Here is a 17,633-nt window from a genome sequence, read left to right as displayed (position 1 = left end):
TTATTCATATTTTCGTGGCATTTATTATTTAATTTTAAATATCTGGAGATTTAATGAAATCACTTAATAATTACTAAAAATACTTCAGGCTTTTATTTTATATATTCATTCACTCTAACAAAATCAAAATAAATAAATAAACGAAGATTTAATTTTATTTTGTATCTTTTGTAACAACAATTTTAGATCTTCAAATACTATGCTGTTATAAGCAAAAATATGACTTTTCGTTTTCTTTGTTTTTTAGACATCATCACCTAATGATAGCACTGTATTTTTTAAGCTTTATCTTGTTCGTTTGTAATGGTTTCAATAAAGTAAGCAAAGCATGCAATTTTGTGGCTCAGGTCGGATTATATTTATGTTCTAAAAAGGCCTTGACATCAGCTTAAAGCAGAGGCGTGCAAGACTCCGTTGAAATCGAATAAACGTCAAATAAAACATGTACGTCAATCAATGGTCAAAACGCTACTATAACAAGCTTATTTTGACGTTAATTCGGTTTCAACGGATTTTGCACACCTCTGGATACTAAAATTTCAGCTCAATCGGTTGAGCATTTGACTTTGACAGTTATTCAAAATGGCGGTCAAAAGCGCTAAATCAAAATGGCGACCACGTCCTTATGTAGCTCTCGAGTATTTTATATTAAGTTCTCATATTATAAGAGGTTAATTTTTATTAAAATACTTTTCTAATAAAGCTTTAGAAAGACCATTCTATTATATCGACCACTCAGAATATAATGCGACTAACTCGATTTTTTGCAAAATTCGTTTTTTTCGCTTTTCGGATACTCCGTGACACCCTCTACCTTCCCTGTGAATATTATACCTGAATATAAATTATTTCCAAAGTTATAGCGCTTTTTCTAAAAAAGCAAAATCTCACTCATTTTTCAATTCAGTAAGGATAAGAGCCGCATAACTCGACCGTGTGACGTCATCATTTTGCTTGTCAAAAGTATCCCGGCTGATTTCACGACAATAGATAAGCTATTATTTGGCTGCAAATATGTATAGTCTTCAATTTGGTAATAACTAATCAATAACTAATATTGTTAATAATAATTAATAACTCTTCTATAAAATTAAAAAAAATGGATCAAAAACTAAAAATTGGATATTGAATACGAAATAGGCGTAAAATGCTAGTATTTTTATATGGAGTTTGACAGCTGTAATGGACATTTGAATGGCTTATATATTATAAAGACCAAAGAAAATTTCACGATTTAATCCAGAATATAAATTTTGCGAATATTGCAATTATTTATGAAATATTACTGATATCTTGATATTTTTTTGAGGTTCTCTAGTATTGCAAGTATTGCAAACCTGGATAAAAGCAATAAAATGCTAATTTATTATGCATCAAACTTCTCCTTGGCGCGAGAGCTCATAACCTATTACCTTTTAAGAAATTTTGTTGCTTGAAAATTGGTTAGAAATAATAATAAGAAATATGTGAAAAAGTGAAAATAATAAAAACTAAATAATATAAGACCTACAGGTGGTGTGGTTATCCGTCCTGGGAATCCTACTTCACTGAAACACTACCTCTTGGTTCGATAATTATATCTTTTTATTAATCAATTTTCACATGAAAGTTTTCTACATTTTCTTTCGGATAATTAGCCGCCATTCCAAACTTCACTTCTTCTACTTCTTCCTCTTCCAGTTCCCCATCCTAGACACACACCAACTGATCGACATTTTCCCATCACTATAGTTCCCACAGGGTAAATTCTGTAATTGTCGTGGAATTTTCACGCTTGCGTTTGAAACCTGTCAATGCCAATCGAACTTTTGTTCTCATATCACATTTGTTCGATTCGAAAATGCAATTAATTGATTTTTTCACACTTTAAAACCCAAATTGGCATTTTACTTTAATTTCAAGTGATAACACTAATGTATAGAGAATTTAATTAGCTTTCGTTTAGTAGAAAAAAATAGTTGATAACTTTTTTATTATGTTAAAAATTGAAAAAAAACTAAAAAATGGGCGTAAAATACCAAATTGGCGTAAAATGCTACCTTTTTATACGTAGTTGGCATCCGAAATGGACATTTGAATGGCTTATACTATATAACCTAAAAAATGTTAATATTTTTGAGTTTTGTCACGATTCGAAAAATACGTGAAAATAATAAAATAAATATTAAAAATTAAGTAATATAAGACCAAGAATTGATGTAGAATGGTAATGTAAAAAAAGGTGAATATTCACTTTTCGCTTTGTTTTATTTTTTCTTTTCTTATTAAACTATATATGAGAATTTTAAAAATTTACAGGATAATATATAGATATGAGTTCTAAGATTCTTGCCAAATTGTTAGAAAAAAGAAAATTCAATATGTAAACAAATAGTATAAGGAAATTCAATAGAAGTTGCCTTTTTGCTACGAAAATCTGTAAAAATTCACTTTAGCATTTGTTGTCAATTTTCACAAAATTTATATAAAAATGACTAGAAAAATGGGAAAATATTTATTGAAAAAATAATTTATGAGTCCTAGAACTGCTGTAGAAGTTTTACGGAAAGAAAAATATTGAAAAATTGCTTTTTTGTGGAGAATAATTGCACTGGCATTTTATGCCAGTTTGGTGTTTTACGTAATTTTTTTGGCTCGGGTTTTAAAGTTTTAAAATGTCTTGAAAAAATTACTTATCAAAATTAGAATACATAGACAGTGATGCGTATGGGGAATGATATCGAAACAATTTTGACAAGTGATGCGTGACCAGCCGGGTCGCTTGGCAGCGTGGGAAACTCGAGTTGTTCGGGTCTTATCCTGAGCTTTTGATATGACAGCTCAGGAAAAATATGTTACAACTCGGAAAATATTGTAATAGTTATTAAAATACACATTATTTTGTGAAAGTTTTATGGAATTAAGATAGCTATTATCGAATCCTTCCGTTTGATGTACAATATTAGGAAAGTGAAGTTAAATTAATTGATTTATTAGCAAATGCAAATCTCAGCTTTAAATCGCTCTCCTGTAAAGTTGGCCATTCGCGAGTTAGTCGGATTATATTCTGAGTGGTCGATATGCAAATTCAATTTAAATTTACAAATTCGAAATGGATTATTCTAGTCAGTTGGAATAAATTTAAGCCATTTATAACTTTTACTGCAAAATGTTTCATTTCCTTTTTTTCAGGAGTACAAATTGCACCTCCAAAAGCTTTAAAAGAAAGTGCATATTTTTCAAGGTCTGTCAAAGATGTATACTTCTTACGTTTCGGAATGTGAAGTTTCAGAATTGTTATTATTCGATTCATAAAAGTACAATTAATAACTTACATATTTGCTTTTACCATTTACACTGACGTTTACACCATTTCTTCTGCTTCTGAAATTGTAAAATAAAATTATTAAAACAAAGTTATAATTTTTAGACCTTTCAAACTAATAAAAATACTCATGTAATATACAAAGTAATAAAATAGCACGAAATATGTGATTTGATTCGGAAATATGCACAGAAAATGTAATAGAGAAAAGAGCTTCAAGAGATATTTCTACTTAATGTCTTTTCCTCCATTCGCCACGCATCATTTGAAGTTAGGGAATTAGAAGAAAAATATCAACAGAAAAATATAAAAATAATATAAACGGTATTACTTCTTTCCTCATTCGCACAATGTTCAGTTCCCTATTTTCACTGGGTAAAGTATCCCTTGATGGAAAGAATGCCAGTCCGAGGAGCAATTAATGATGACAACGAAAAAGATATTTCATCTCATATTCCTTCTTTCCACAAGCACATTACAACATTGGCGGAGAGTACAGGGTAAAGAAGTGCCTAATTAATAATAATTTATAATTCATGAAAGAAGGAAATGGAAACTTGAGCCAAGGATTCACTCTTGATGACAGTGAAATCCGCCCGAGATTATCTTGTGTAATGTAACATCATGGTCACCAAATCGTGCTTTTGCTTATATGTATATATCAAGAGTATATATACATTTAAAATACAAGTTAGTATATATGCTATATATGAGAGAATGAACGTATTTTCATATCATATTCCATGGTTATTCCATTCCAAAATGCCATAAGCTTTAGATTTTAATGTGCCATGCGGAAAGTTGAGTAGTTGCACATAGTGAATTTTGCATATTGTAAAGTGTTTTTTGGGGGCGATGGGTGTGAAATGATGGCTTGTAAAGCTACTTTAGTGGCAGGAATACAAAACTACGAGTAACTGGATAATCTCCTTCAACACACTTTCTCACTATATGGGTGGGAAAAACAAGCAAACGAGGATGAGGGCGTATGTGAATATTCCCAAACGCCATCCGCCTTCGTGTTAAAGTTACAATGAAAGAGACTTCGAAAGAAGACACCCAAAATTATGTAGATGAGAAGCTCGGGGAAAATGCTAACATGATGATGAAAAGAAGCTGGATGGAAGAGACACATTAGCGCCACATGATAAGACATTATGTCATATATCGCCACAAAATATACGCTTTTTTTCACCGGTGAGTGAAATGTTACATACTGGAAGAATATATGCGAACGTGTCAACAATATGATGACATGAATTTATGCATCCTATTCACTCATACGGTTCCTCTATTCACCCTCATCCTACTATTAAATTTTCCATCATCCCTTAAATGCAAAATCACACACATTTACTTCCCTTGATTTGAACATTTTCACCCCCTTAAACATACCCCATAAACCACCCGAGACTAACTAACGTTTTTGTCATTCCATTAGAGGAATATTCTGGGAAAAAGGCTTACATGTTAGCTAATTTTAAAAACTGTTCCCTAGACTTGTCATTTTTGTGCAAATGTCGGATTTCCTCTCCAGATAGACAACCAACATCATAAGTTAGTATTCTAAAATTAAAATTTATTATGAGTGAGTATATCTCTTCTTTTCCTATCAATTTTTTCTAATTCTAATCTTCTCTATAGTAAAGATAAAAACTGTGTGGGCCAAAAGTTTCTTTAAAAATCTATGTTCGAGAAACCGCAGGTAAAAAAAAATATAGGGTAAGTGTGCCAAATTCCGGCCAGCTTGCAATTCCGGCCACCTTTTTTATTTCTCGAATTTCAATGAAATTTTAGTTTTTATATACTTTAGAGATTATACAATGCAAAAGAAAAACAGAAAATGTAATTTCGACAAAGGAGATGACGTGAAAGAGACATTGAAAGAAGTCCCGAAGACCAAGGAACTATGAGAATAAAGGTGGCCGAAATAGGGGATCAAACCCATGTTTATATTTTTAATAATTTTAAAATATTCTAAGAATGATTTTAGAGAAAATAAAGACGATAAATTGTTAACAAGTTTCCAAGCAACACTGCTTAAGAAAAAGGAATAAAAAATCAATTTGTATTAAAAACATTACGTTTCAAATTTGAGAACTTTGGCGCTTGCATGCAACTATGCCGAAATTTGGCACACTTACCCTAGTATAATTAACTTTTTAAAAATTTTCTTTTTGCAAATGAGTTGCTTGTAATCCATAGATGTTACTTATGTATTTAAAAAAAAAATATTTCATATCAAAAATAAATGTTTTCCAAAATTTTTTTCATTTTTCATGGGCTAAAAGTTTCTTGACACACATTTGTAAAACTTACTTAAAATTATCAGATACAGGCAACTAACCTCCTTTACTCCAATGATAATATTGAAGTTATGTTATTTGAGAATCAAATGGTGGGATTGCACATTTCTATAGTTTGCACACAGCTCAATTTAAGCACATAAAAACGATGATGAATAATAATAGTAAACTAATGTATTTTAACTGCTCGAACTCCAAGGAGAAAGCAGTTTTAACAATCTTTTAATGTATAATTTAGGTTAAAATAGCGAGTTACAAGAACTTATAAGAAGAGAAATTGTCCAGAACTATCGCCAGAACGAATCTGCGTAGTAAATTGTTTAATTTTATGGAAAACCACGACAGGATATACATAAAATCGTCAAAATTTATAGAAATGATGCACGAGTAGATCTGAAAAACGCTACTAGCAGACCTAGGGTTTCAACAACTAAGAAGGCTGATAATCGTATTAATTATCTCTGATAGTGACCTCATCATATACCTATGTTCCAAAAATTCAGTGTAAGTTGGTTGCTTGTGGTGGAGTCATTATTTATGAACGGTATATACACTTAAAAAAATCTCAAAATCTTAAATACCGAGCAATTTTATCGCCTTTTGTCTTAAGTCTGAAGCCAGTATAAGTGTGTCCATAAGTAATGACTCCACCCCAATTGATTTAATTTGTTAGTTTTAATATTTTCACTCACAAAATTTTCACCTTCCGCCCCGGAAACATCATGTATCTTCACAAATCAGGAGATGTCTCAGACAATGTTATGTTATTTGTTTGTTTGTCGTCTAATTCGTCTGTCTGTCCGGCGGTGATCACCTTAACTCTTTCGTCTCTTTTGGGACTCTGAGTACCTAAAGCAGCATATGAATGTTCTGTGAAAAACAATGTTTTTTTAATTATGCAGAACTGATAAAAATCCTATTCTTGTGGATGACTAAAAACTATAAGGATGTCCAAATGTAAGATATATTTTGTAGGACCTCAATTAATTCCTCAATTAATTTCCTGAAATTCAGCCTTATCATGATATAATTTAGCTTCACAATTGGTTTGCTGACCTAAATTATTTCATAATAAAGTTCAGTTCCATTTAATAAAATAGGAGAAAAAACTCTAATTACAAAGCTACCCTAATTGAAAAGTGTCCCACTTTCCCCTGATCCTCAGAAGAAATATCAATAAAACTATAACTAAATTCACTAAAATAATTTTAAATGAATGAAGAATTTTTAATCTGAGTAAATGTGATTTTCGTGAGGACCGTCTTGAGACGGTCTTATCTGATAGAGGGGTAACTGCTCATATTCATAATGTTGTCTCAACTTTAAATAAGAGCCGTATAGTATCTTGGAAGTTGCGTGCATTGGAAAGGAAAGTTTTAAAGTAATTCGCGAGTAATATTATAGAAAATGGTGCACTATGGGCAAATATATTACTAACATAGGCTCTTCACATGAAATTTTAAAAGCATTAGGGAGGCAGAAATTCCCGATAAGAAAATTCTGCAAGACGTGAGAACATGAAAAGTTTTGCACTTTACCCAAACACCAACCGTGATCTCTACCATCGCTAAAATTCCATTAGCGTGGAGACTGAAAATAATTTAGACTGTGTGAAAAGAAGTGGAAAACAGAAAAGTAAAATAAACAAGGAAAACTCCTGAGCAGTTGTTGCATGTTTCAAAGAGAGAGAATGAGTGGAGATTCAACTGCCCCGATAATTCTTACCACAATCATTAGCCAGGAAATTGTGTCTATCCGTTTATTCTGCTTTCCACCACTTGAAAGCACATCAAATATCCCACTTTCAGTAGAAATAATTTGCCTTGGAGGCATTTTAGCAATTAAATGGGCTACCCTCTGGGGAAGTTTGGATGCTGTTCACCCCAAAATGTACAGGATTTTGTGTACAAATGTGTCTCCTCCAGAGAGAGTATGAGCAGTTCCCAATGATCAACATGCTGTTCGTGTTGGGACTTGAAAATTTTAGTGAAGGATTTTGGGATGCAATTGCAAATAACATTGTGAATAATTGAAGAATTCTACATGGTCTTTCACTCTGTATTACCAACCCTCACCAAATTTCTGTGTTTTTACTCATCAAATATAAGAAAAGGGTAGAGAAAGAGCTTTGATACTTTATTTATATACATTTTATACCCCTTTCCAACAAATTCTTAACTTTTCATTGGTGGAAAAGTTTCGCAACAACCCAGAACCATGAAAAACTGAACGAGAGTTGAACAGTATTATAAACTTTTACCATATTACATTACATCTCCTTACATTATTTTTTAACTACTTCGTTAATATGTAATTATGTATATTGAATAAAGTTCAATCATCCAGACAACACGGAAATATTCCCTTTCTTTACATAATCTCATATTCTTAATTCGCAAATATTCACAGTATTTTTCTACAAAATTCAGAAAAAGAGAACAAGAACTTTGAAAGAATTTAAATATCAAAGTTTTCTGTTTTTAACTGAGATTTTTCACATTCCTTTTTTTTTATTTTTCTACGAATTCTTAAGCCTCTTGGGTGCTAATGAACTTATCCGGAAGATATCGTGTAAAGTTCTTCTTTGAGAAATCTCAAACGATAAATCTATCTTTATTTTATTTTTGTTCTATATTACCTTCAAGAATTATAGAACATAACATTATGACATTATAACAAGACAATATAGATTATAGACCGGTGTCCCAAAAAAATTGTTGTCTATAGAAATTTTGTCTTCTAGTCAGAAAAAATCGTTTTTGCTTTTTAGGACAACAGTTGCCTTCTTGTCCTCAAAGGGCTAAACAAAAAATCTTTAAGAATTACAATACAAGTTCGATCTAATTTACATGATTGAAAACAGATTTAATTAGAAAATCGAACCACCATAAAATATTAATATACAAATTGATGGAATACGAAGGATTTAATAATTGAAATTTTCATTACTACTGAGGGAGATTTTAGTGTTACTACACAACACCCTCTCTACTCTCTCGGCTTGAATACTATATCGTATCATTTTAGGCTCAGTTCTATATAAATCTATGTATATATTACCGTCGTTTAATACCTACAATGCCTCTGTATACCTTACAATTAATGGGAACAGATTAAATTCAGTGAATATTAACTTTAAATCGAGGGTTAAACACATAAAATATTACTCTATGAAATATTTACTATATAAATTGACAATAATTAAATTTTTATGTTTATGTGACATTCAATACGTTTGAGGTTCCGCCATAAATTTATGTGCCAAAATCAAAGAAGACACACTACAAATTTTCTTTAGAAAAACTTACTTAGTGCTCAACATGGAATCTCAAGTTTCCTGAACTTATAACTTACACCACTTCGTAGAAAATTTGATGAAAGTGCAGACATTTCCTTGCATACTTGAGATTCAAGAAATTTCTCTCGAGTTCATGTTCATACACATCAAATGATATTTATGACTTCTTTTAGATGTTATAATTTGTTAAGGATTCATTTCTCATGTGGTTTATTTGAAAATTGCTTGCAATAACTCTACATTACCACTTAGTGGAGTAACTAAAAGTAACTTATAATTATCACATTTGATTGAGAATTACAAATTTTTATAACAGATTAAGAGTTTTGATATTTTAACTTTCTGATTAATTCCTCGAACTATAAGAGAATACAAAATATCCACCAAAAGTTGAATTATCATCGCTTGTACCAGCATGTCATTTTTATGATATAATCATAGCGAAAATACATAGATTATAAGATTCTTGAGAGTATTAGTGATTGGAGAAAACAAAATTATGTATGGGTGGAGTCATCACTTATAGACGTTATACATATACACTTATGGACAGCGTGCAAAAACGTTAAGTTCTTACCTAAAACAGATTACAAAAATTATAAAATTGTTATTTTCATCATAAACTAATAATTTTGTGATTTTTTAAAATTGTTTTAGGAAGGAACTTAAGATTTTCACACGCTGTCCATAAATGTATAACACCCGTAAGTGATGATTCCACCCTATTGGCTATTGTCTGTTCACTTTTGTATTTATTTTTATTACCAGGAATTTAGTTATGGAACACGCCAATTATCTAGTACAATATACCATTTTGCCTTAATCCGAGACATCTTTTCATGTTTTAAACATAGAAGCAAAATTGGCTTAATAAAATTCTCAGATCATCACAAATTTTGTTTGATTACACTCATGAATTTGACCCCTAAAGTATTTGTCTGTTAGGGCCTTGACAGACCTGAGGATTAGCCGAGAGACGGCTTAGCATAATTATAATAGAAATAATGGACAAACTATATTTCCGTCATTTTCCACTAAGTCGTTTCTCGGCTTAAGTCGTAAGTGTGTCTAAGGCATTATATAGCAAACCTTTAAGGATATCTCCTTGTGGGCCTTGTGCTATTTGATGACACTTTCCCATAAGTTGATAGTCCCTAGAGATCTTTTTCTTAACTCCGTTCGTCTTTACAATATCATGTTCATTTCGAATATCTCGAAAACTCCTTCAAGACATTTTTCAATCAATGGATTTGTGATTTTTTTTTCAAATCTATAATATTATAATTCTTACCGAAATAGAGTTATAGAAATGCAAAAAATTCTCAAAATGAAAACATAGAACATGAAAGCATTCATCTCTGAAATTAAATTTTGCATTTATACTGACAATCATATGATAAATTAATTGTATGTCAGGGAATTTCCCAGGAAAATTTCATTAGGCAATTAAACGTGAAATTACAAATGAAAAATTGTATTTCACGGAAAATTATGCAACCGCTTAATATCCTCGTGACTTTTATTCTATCACGTTTCACTAAACTTGCATAACTTTTAATGTTGGCGATGTATGTGCTAATAAATGCCACTTAATAAGGATGCTATAGGGTACCTCCTAAATATTTTTTTTTGTATAAGTATAAAAAGCCTAAACTTGTGTAAAGAAAAGTTTATTTTTAATTGACATTTTTGTCTATTCACTCTGAATTTAGATGCTGTGAACAATGAGAAGAGTTCCTAATGAAGATAAATTTTAAATCTTTATTTTTGTTTATTTAATAATTTAATAAATAATTTGATTTAAAGTTTAATTTAAGATAAATAATAATTTAACGATAATTCAATAAATTATTGTTTATTTATAAACAAAGATTTAATTATGTTTTCTATTATGATAATGGATTTCAGGGAGACTTTCAGGATTTGCACACACTATGGCTTCGATCACTTCATATTTCTCCCATATTCCCTTAACAAATCAGACATATTCTTTCAGGAAATGTGTGACTTAAGACTAGTTTTTAAACTTCCCATAGGTTGTGGATATAGGCTAGATCTTAAATATAATAAATTGCAGGCTGGAGAATAGGGTAAAAGGAACACCTACATTGTGAAGAGGCGTCAACCTCGAGGCAGACCTAGAACAAGATGGCTGAATGAAATTCAGAATCTTGCCCTGAAGCGCCGTGGGATTAAACCTGAACATCATCCTGAAGTGGCGGAGGATCGACAAGCGTGGGCTGCTAAATTGGATGTCATGGGCCCGCGACTCGAATAGGGATAAACGGTTGAAAATGATGATGATGATGATGATGATGGAAGACCTATTGACACTTTCAAAACTTGTGTCAAGAGTTATTGACACTCTACTTTGTACCATTTGGAATGCGAAATTCAAACATTTACCCTTATCGAAAAACGCAGATTAATTAAAAAACGTTATACTACTTAGATTTTATTGGATGCAACAAATAAATTTCAACATTTTGACAAAAGTGTCAATAGAGGTTCCCTGTCGAAGAGGTGTTCCTTCGACCCTAGTTACCGTTTAGTACTTAAAATTCATGCAAAATTCTTTTGTTTCTTATTTTTCTTCATAATATTATTAGATTATGCGTTTCAATCAAAGTTTGGAAATTTTATTAAATTAAAATTAATTAAATTACATAAATCTAAAAAATGTTATTCACTTAACCATTTCCATATGTAGTACTGCAGTTAACAAAAAAAATAATGAATTTTTAATGATTGAACTCAACTTTAACTTGTCATCGTCCTGGAGCTTAAACGGTAAAAGATGTCAATTTTCGGTCTTTGGGTTCCTACAATGAAGACATTAAGGTAAAGTACCCTTTATTCGACCGGTAGATTTATTTATTCAATTTAATTATATTTGCTATAATATTTTGTGTATGATCTAACATTAATAGGTCAATTATTCTTTAAATAATACGAATCAGTGACAAATTCATAGAAATTGATGAAATTCACCATCAAATATTCAAAAATTGACCCACCGGTCGAATAGAGGAACCCGGTCGAGTAAGGGTACTTTACCTTATCTCCTCACTTTTTTCGGGTTTTCTCAAAACTGACCCAACTTATTTCAATTATTTTTGGATATATTTTAGAGACAATCCAGCTGAACATTGCGTCCATATATACTTATGACCGGAAAATTCACCATTTTGAATTATTAAGGTCAAAATTCAATCACTTTGGAATGCACATTTTTCAACCAATGTCCTTAAGATTTTCTGGAAAGATTTTGAAATTTCCGACCTGGCTGCATCGTTTTAAGTCGGTTAATTTATTACACTTAACAAAGTTTATAACTTTCGGTTATACATTCTCACAGATATCGTTATATGGTTATAAAAAGTTAAAGAAATAAAATGATACTTTTTGTACAAAAAAAACAACATAGTTCAACGTTCATAAAATGAAATAATAATGTAAAAAAACCCCAATTAAAGTATGCAACTAAGCACATATTTATTATACACTCTGTATGAGATTTTATCCAAAAAAAGTGTTACATTTCACTCTAAGGGTGGTGACAAAAATCCCAAAGAGTACAAATTATGTGAGAAAGTGCTAATTACACTTTTTCTTCTAATGCGAGGGTAAAACTAGGAAAATAACATTTAATTAATACCACACGCAGTGAGTAAATATTTTCCCATTAAGCCACCCCTACCAAAACCATTTCTTTTTCAGTATTAATTTTAATAATTTAATTCAATGAATTCAATGTATGTTGAAGTTCTTCCTCCTTCATAAATATTTCTATTTACCTGTTGCTTTTCTACTGGTGGCTCAATCAAAGTGTCGAGTATGAGTTAACCATTTTTTTTCTATTCTTTTGTGTTGTTTTTGCCACAAGAGAGGGCATGTAATATTACTTTGTTTTACCGTCCACAGGATTGAAAATGAAAGAACCCATCTCAAATCATTTTAGCCCTCGTAAAAGTCCTTTGATGTTACACACATAAGAGTATAGAAAACATGATGGAAGAAAGCATGTTAAACATGTAAAAAATACTCTCATTGATTGAAATTACAAATGAAAAAGCAAACTTGTTAGAATTTGATTTTGGAGTTAGGGCAGAAAGTACCTGCGGATTTAAATTCACAACATGTTTGCAAAATATCACACGATAAAAAGCTACCCCATAGTATACATTCCTGCAGGATGGGTGTAAATCAAATCACTTTTACTCACCGACCCCCCAAACGTCGGAGGCATGCATAATTTAAATTCTATATAGCAAAGTGGGTAAATGACAACAAAGGGAAAATTTCCATTCGACTTGCTCATGAGAGATGGAGGTCCCGAAGAGACTGAGAGATTTTCATGCCTCTTTTTTTCGGAGGCCGGGAAAATGAGAGAGATGTTTTGTATAAAGGAGCAAGAAAAATGGGGAAATCCGAAACATGTTCACTGCTGCTTATTTTTCCCTATTTTGGTGTGCAAGAGGCAACAGGGTATTTTGCCTATGGCAGTATTTTTTTTTTATCAACCACCCCATATCACCCCATTTATTGTCATTTTCGACGCGAATGAGACATTTTAGACCATTTTGCAAATCTCTCTCATTCTTCTTTACGCAACCCTTGTGCAAGAATCAAAACCCACCCAACCACCCTTTTCCTTCAGCACCCACGACGAAGAGACGATATACATACCATATTGTCTTCCTAATATACAAAATCCTATCGAGAGCCGAGCATGGCCTCAGGCGACTGGGATTCTGATGTTAACCACTACTGAATAATGTAATTTTCTCATCCTTTTTTTGTGGGGTTGAACTTAATTTGCTGAATAAGAACTTCACAAGATATCCAGGAAGGAAATGTCTTGTAAAAAGTTTCCTCAAAGGTACGTCATTTGCAGTGCAAAGGTAAGAAATGTTCTTTTCTGTGCTCAAACTAAAAAGTTTTCCGATCTGTGAAAGATGTGCGAAGTTTATTGCTTTTAAATTAAATGCATATATTATTTGTCACATTTATATTTGATGCACTCATATTTTATCAAAGTTTCTTTGAAATAAGTATGTAGAATAATTTATGAAAATTCAAAGTCTTTCTGAATCGTTAATACATCGATACCATCATTCTATATTATTCTAAATCGACTTGAAATAATTTTAAATCAAAATGAATGTTATTTCAGAAATTGAGCTGTATAACCATCAGGTGTTCGTGTAACGAGATATTTTCCCACATTTCCCAACATCAAATTGCTCTTCTGAATTGTAATGAGTCTAAGATAGAATAGTATAGAGTGGAACCATCGAAATACTGGAAAGAAAATGCCATGTAATACAAATAATAAAACAATACCGCAAGCCCTTCAATATTTCGATTTAACAAATTCAGAAGACCTGCTTGTAATTTTGGGTACTTTGAGGGTAAAGCTGGATACTACACATAAATTGTTTAAAATTACGCACAGGAATGCGTGAATTCGGGCATACTTGGAGAGTCCAAGTCAACAACATTAATGAATTATATGGAAAATTTTCGAGCTCCTTAGGAGATCCTGGCGGTTCCTTCGCATAAACAAGAAGAAGACTTAGTAAGTTAGGGTCTTGAAAGCAACAAGAATGGGAGTTCTTTTGAGGCCGATTAGCCGTCCGGAATTACAAGAAAACTGTTAAAAATTACAAGCAAAGTGTCCAAAATTACAGTCGAATTCATGTCTACATTTTTATTCATTTTAAAACGTAGGGGAGACCGGGGTACAATTAGCCAGGAGTAGAAATTGGACAGTGGATTTTTCTTATTTGCCTTAAAATGTACATTGAGCAAGGTAGTTTTTTTTAATGAAAGTAGGAGCACATCCCCATATTACCAGAAATATTTATAAATCTGATCCTGTTATCCTTCAATTTAGAAGCATTTTTATAAAATACAGTAGAGTTTCCTAAATTCGAACGCCCGGGGGGTATTTTTGACATTTCTCACCTCCCAAATTCGAACGATTTTTCAAAACTAACGAAATTTGTGTGAGATTAAATTGCACTTTGAATCAAATTCCCATACTTTCTCGCAAGCCTTAGTGGTAAAATACTTTCTTTTCATTTTACACGACCATAATGTATGTAAACATTCAGGAAGAAGCACATAAATATGATTTTCATTCACCAAGAATACGAACTTTCTAACATAACCTCACAATTGACGTTTTGAATCCAAACGGCGTTCGAATTTGAGAGATTCAGATTTGAGAGACTCTACTGTACATGGATACATGGTTAGTTAATACATGGTTAGATGAAAAAGTACTATTCATATTCCAAGCAACATTGCTATTTGGATGAGCAATTTGTGAAATAGATTTTTTCATGATGTTTGCATCAATTTTGCCGCAATTACAAGAGTGTCATAAAAAAGTCGGCTAAAGCCTTTTCTTTAGGTTTAAATTACATATTTAGCATTACTGGGCTTCAGTGTATCATGTGAAACAATATTTGGTATCTCCAGTTTAAAATTGCGTCTGGAATTAGCATAGGAGTGGCAATTAGTACCCCAAAAGTAGCTATATCTACCCAAGTCGGGGCAAGTGTAGCCAATGTGTCATACTTTTTTCATTATCCTCTCTAGAAAAAGTCAAGAATTTTAGAGCTTTGAACTACACTGCTTCATACAGCCAATAGCCTAATGCTACTTATGAAACATAAAAAATCTTCATTTGCTGGCGAAAAGTACGCCGATCTCCCCTATTAAGATTAATTTTAGAAAAAGGAAGGACGAACTCTAAATACGACGAAGGCTTGAAAAACAATCCGAAAACTTTGGAAAAAAAACATCTTTACGAAGTTGACTTCCTCCTTTTTCCCTTGGCGTTCACAGATTTTTCATTATTCATAAAAAATACGATATTATTTCAATTCAAGCATTAAGAATTGTTTATAGTAAACTTAATAAATTGAAAAAAAAAAACAATAAGTTTTAGACTCTAACGCTATAAAGCGGTCTTCAGACTAGAGGTTTAACCCAGTTCCCATAGGTTTCAAAATCCTAAATACCAACTAATTTTATTGCTTTTTCAGAATTTAATGGATCATTTGTCCTTAATAATCCAATACTCCAAAAATCTTGATTGTTGAAAAATTAGAGCAGTTAAGCCATATGGCTAAGTCTCACGTCTGAAGCCCGTATAAGTGTTAATTTTATATCCTAAGAATGCTTACGATATTTGAAGTAGGTGTAGAATTTTACGATTTTTTTTAATTTGTTGGACGATAACTGACAATTAAAAGTATTATGATCATTTTAATTTATTTTTCACTACGGCTCAGGTTAAAGAGTTCAGACATTGCACCAAAAGTATCGAATTCGCAATTTTTTTCTACAAAGGAATCATGGAAATCTCTGATCAATTTATTTTATTTAGATATATTAGTATATTCTATTTATCTAAACAAGATAAAGTATTATCTTTTCACAGGGTAAAAATAAGATACCATATCCGAATAGGGAAAAATGCCCATGCTTTATACGATACCAAGCTTGGTAATTACTAAATTTTTCTTATGTTTTTCAATAAATGTGACTTCGCAATATATTTTAAAAACTGGGTACGTTCCCCTACCTAAGTATTTTCATTATTTTGTACAGGTCTTGGTCAAATGAATCAATTTGAGGATATTTACAAGCATTTCATATCCGTGACTTTCAAACAAGGCAACAAACTCCTGAAAGTTCGTTTGTACACTCTTGCAACAAAACTTCAATCAAGTGTTTGTTCCATATCACATAAGTCAAACAAAGTTCGAAAAAATTAAGATGTATATGACAACAGTAAATTTCAAGTCAATTGCAAGTGGTAAATTCTTGCTCTTTACGTTATATAATTGCAGATAGGGTCGAATCTGTATTCAGTAGAAAGTTTTGTAACCCGAGTTAAGTTAAACTTCCTAAAGTAGTCCTTATAATCGTTCAGAAATTAAATTAAGACGGGTTGACCTTAGACAACCCCCTAACTTCCAAGTTCTCTCTTTTGCTCACTCTCTAAATAATGAGGGTTAAAATAGATAATTGAAAGGTATTGTGGCCAAGCATATTCCCAAAATGAGCAACTGAGTTAGTAAAGTTGCTGAGAGGAGAGAACCAATTTAAGCTTTGTTATCAAGGTCCAAAGCGACATAAAACGGTGTTAGGACATCCACTCGTTATATTATATATAAAATTCCTCCTATCGTTCCAGTTTTTTGTTTTTTAACTTCAATTCCTGATATAGACACTGAATGGAAAGAAGATTAATAAGAATTTAAACACAATCGGACCATTCTCTTTTATAACTTAAGCGCTAGCTGAAAGTTTCGTCCCCATACAAAGTATCACCACCGAATAAAACAGAGTCATATGCGAGGGGTTGAAAAATGTTTCACTCTGGTGCGCTTTTGTTTCCACCACGAGGGTTGTTATGTAAACGGTCATGAGAGAAATTTTCCTCTCTCTGGAGAGCACAACTGTGAAAGAGAGACTGGAGAGAGTGAGATTAAATCCAGAGTTCAGAGTTCACAGCAATTTCAGTTCTAGTGCGAAAGCCATCGACTTCGGATGTTTTTTTGATCCATATCTCACCATTTACATCACAATAATTTACATCGTCACATCAAGAGGATCTTTCTAGTAGACCATCTAAGCCGAAGAGTGTGAATCATCCCACATATCTCTTCAGCACCACATTTGAACGCGCTTCTTTTCATCAAAC

At 31.9% G+C, this 17,633-nt stretch overlaps 1 long non-coding RNA gene across 2 annotated transcripts in view; it reads right to left on the bottom strand.

The window, feature by feature from the left end:
- Window positions 1-17,633, bottom strand: part of LOC129807500 (uncharacterized) — a 112,661-nt gene that overhangs the window by 49,708 nt on the left and 45,320 nt on the right. The window contains exons 2-3 of one of the 2 annotated variants that reach the window (XR_008752289.1): window positions 6,303-6,480; window positions 3,315-3,363 (exon numbers count right to left, since the gene is read on the bottom strand). This is a non-coding gene — a long non-coding RNA (uncharacterized LOC129807500). The remainder of the gene's footprint in view (window positions 1-3,314; window positions 3,364-6,302; window positions 6,481-17,633) is intronic. The other variant, XR_008752288.1, reaches the window with a different exon arrangement.

Source organism: Phlebotomus papatasi, chromosome 3, assembly GCF_024763615.1.
Source record: "Phlebotomus papatasi isolate M1 chromosome 3, Ppap_2.1, whole genome shotgun sequence".
Lineage (NCBI taxonomy): Eukaryota > Metazoa > Arthropoda > Insecta > Diptera > Psychodidae > Phlebotomus > Phlebotomus papatasi.
The sequence above is the reverse complement of the archived record's forward strand: the minus strand, read 5'-3'. Positions and strand labels throughout refer to the sequence as shown.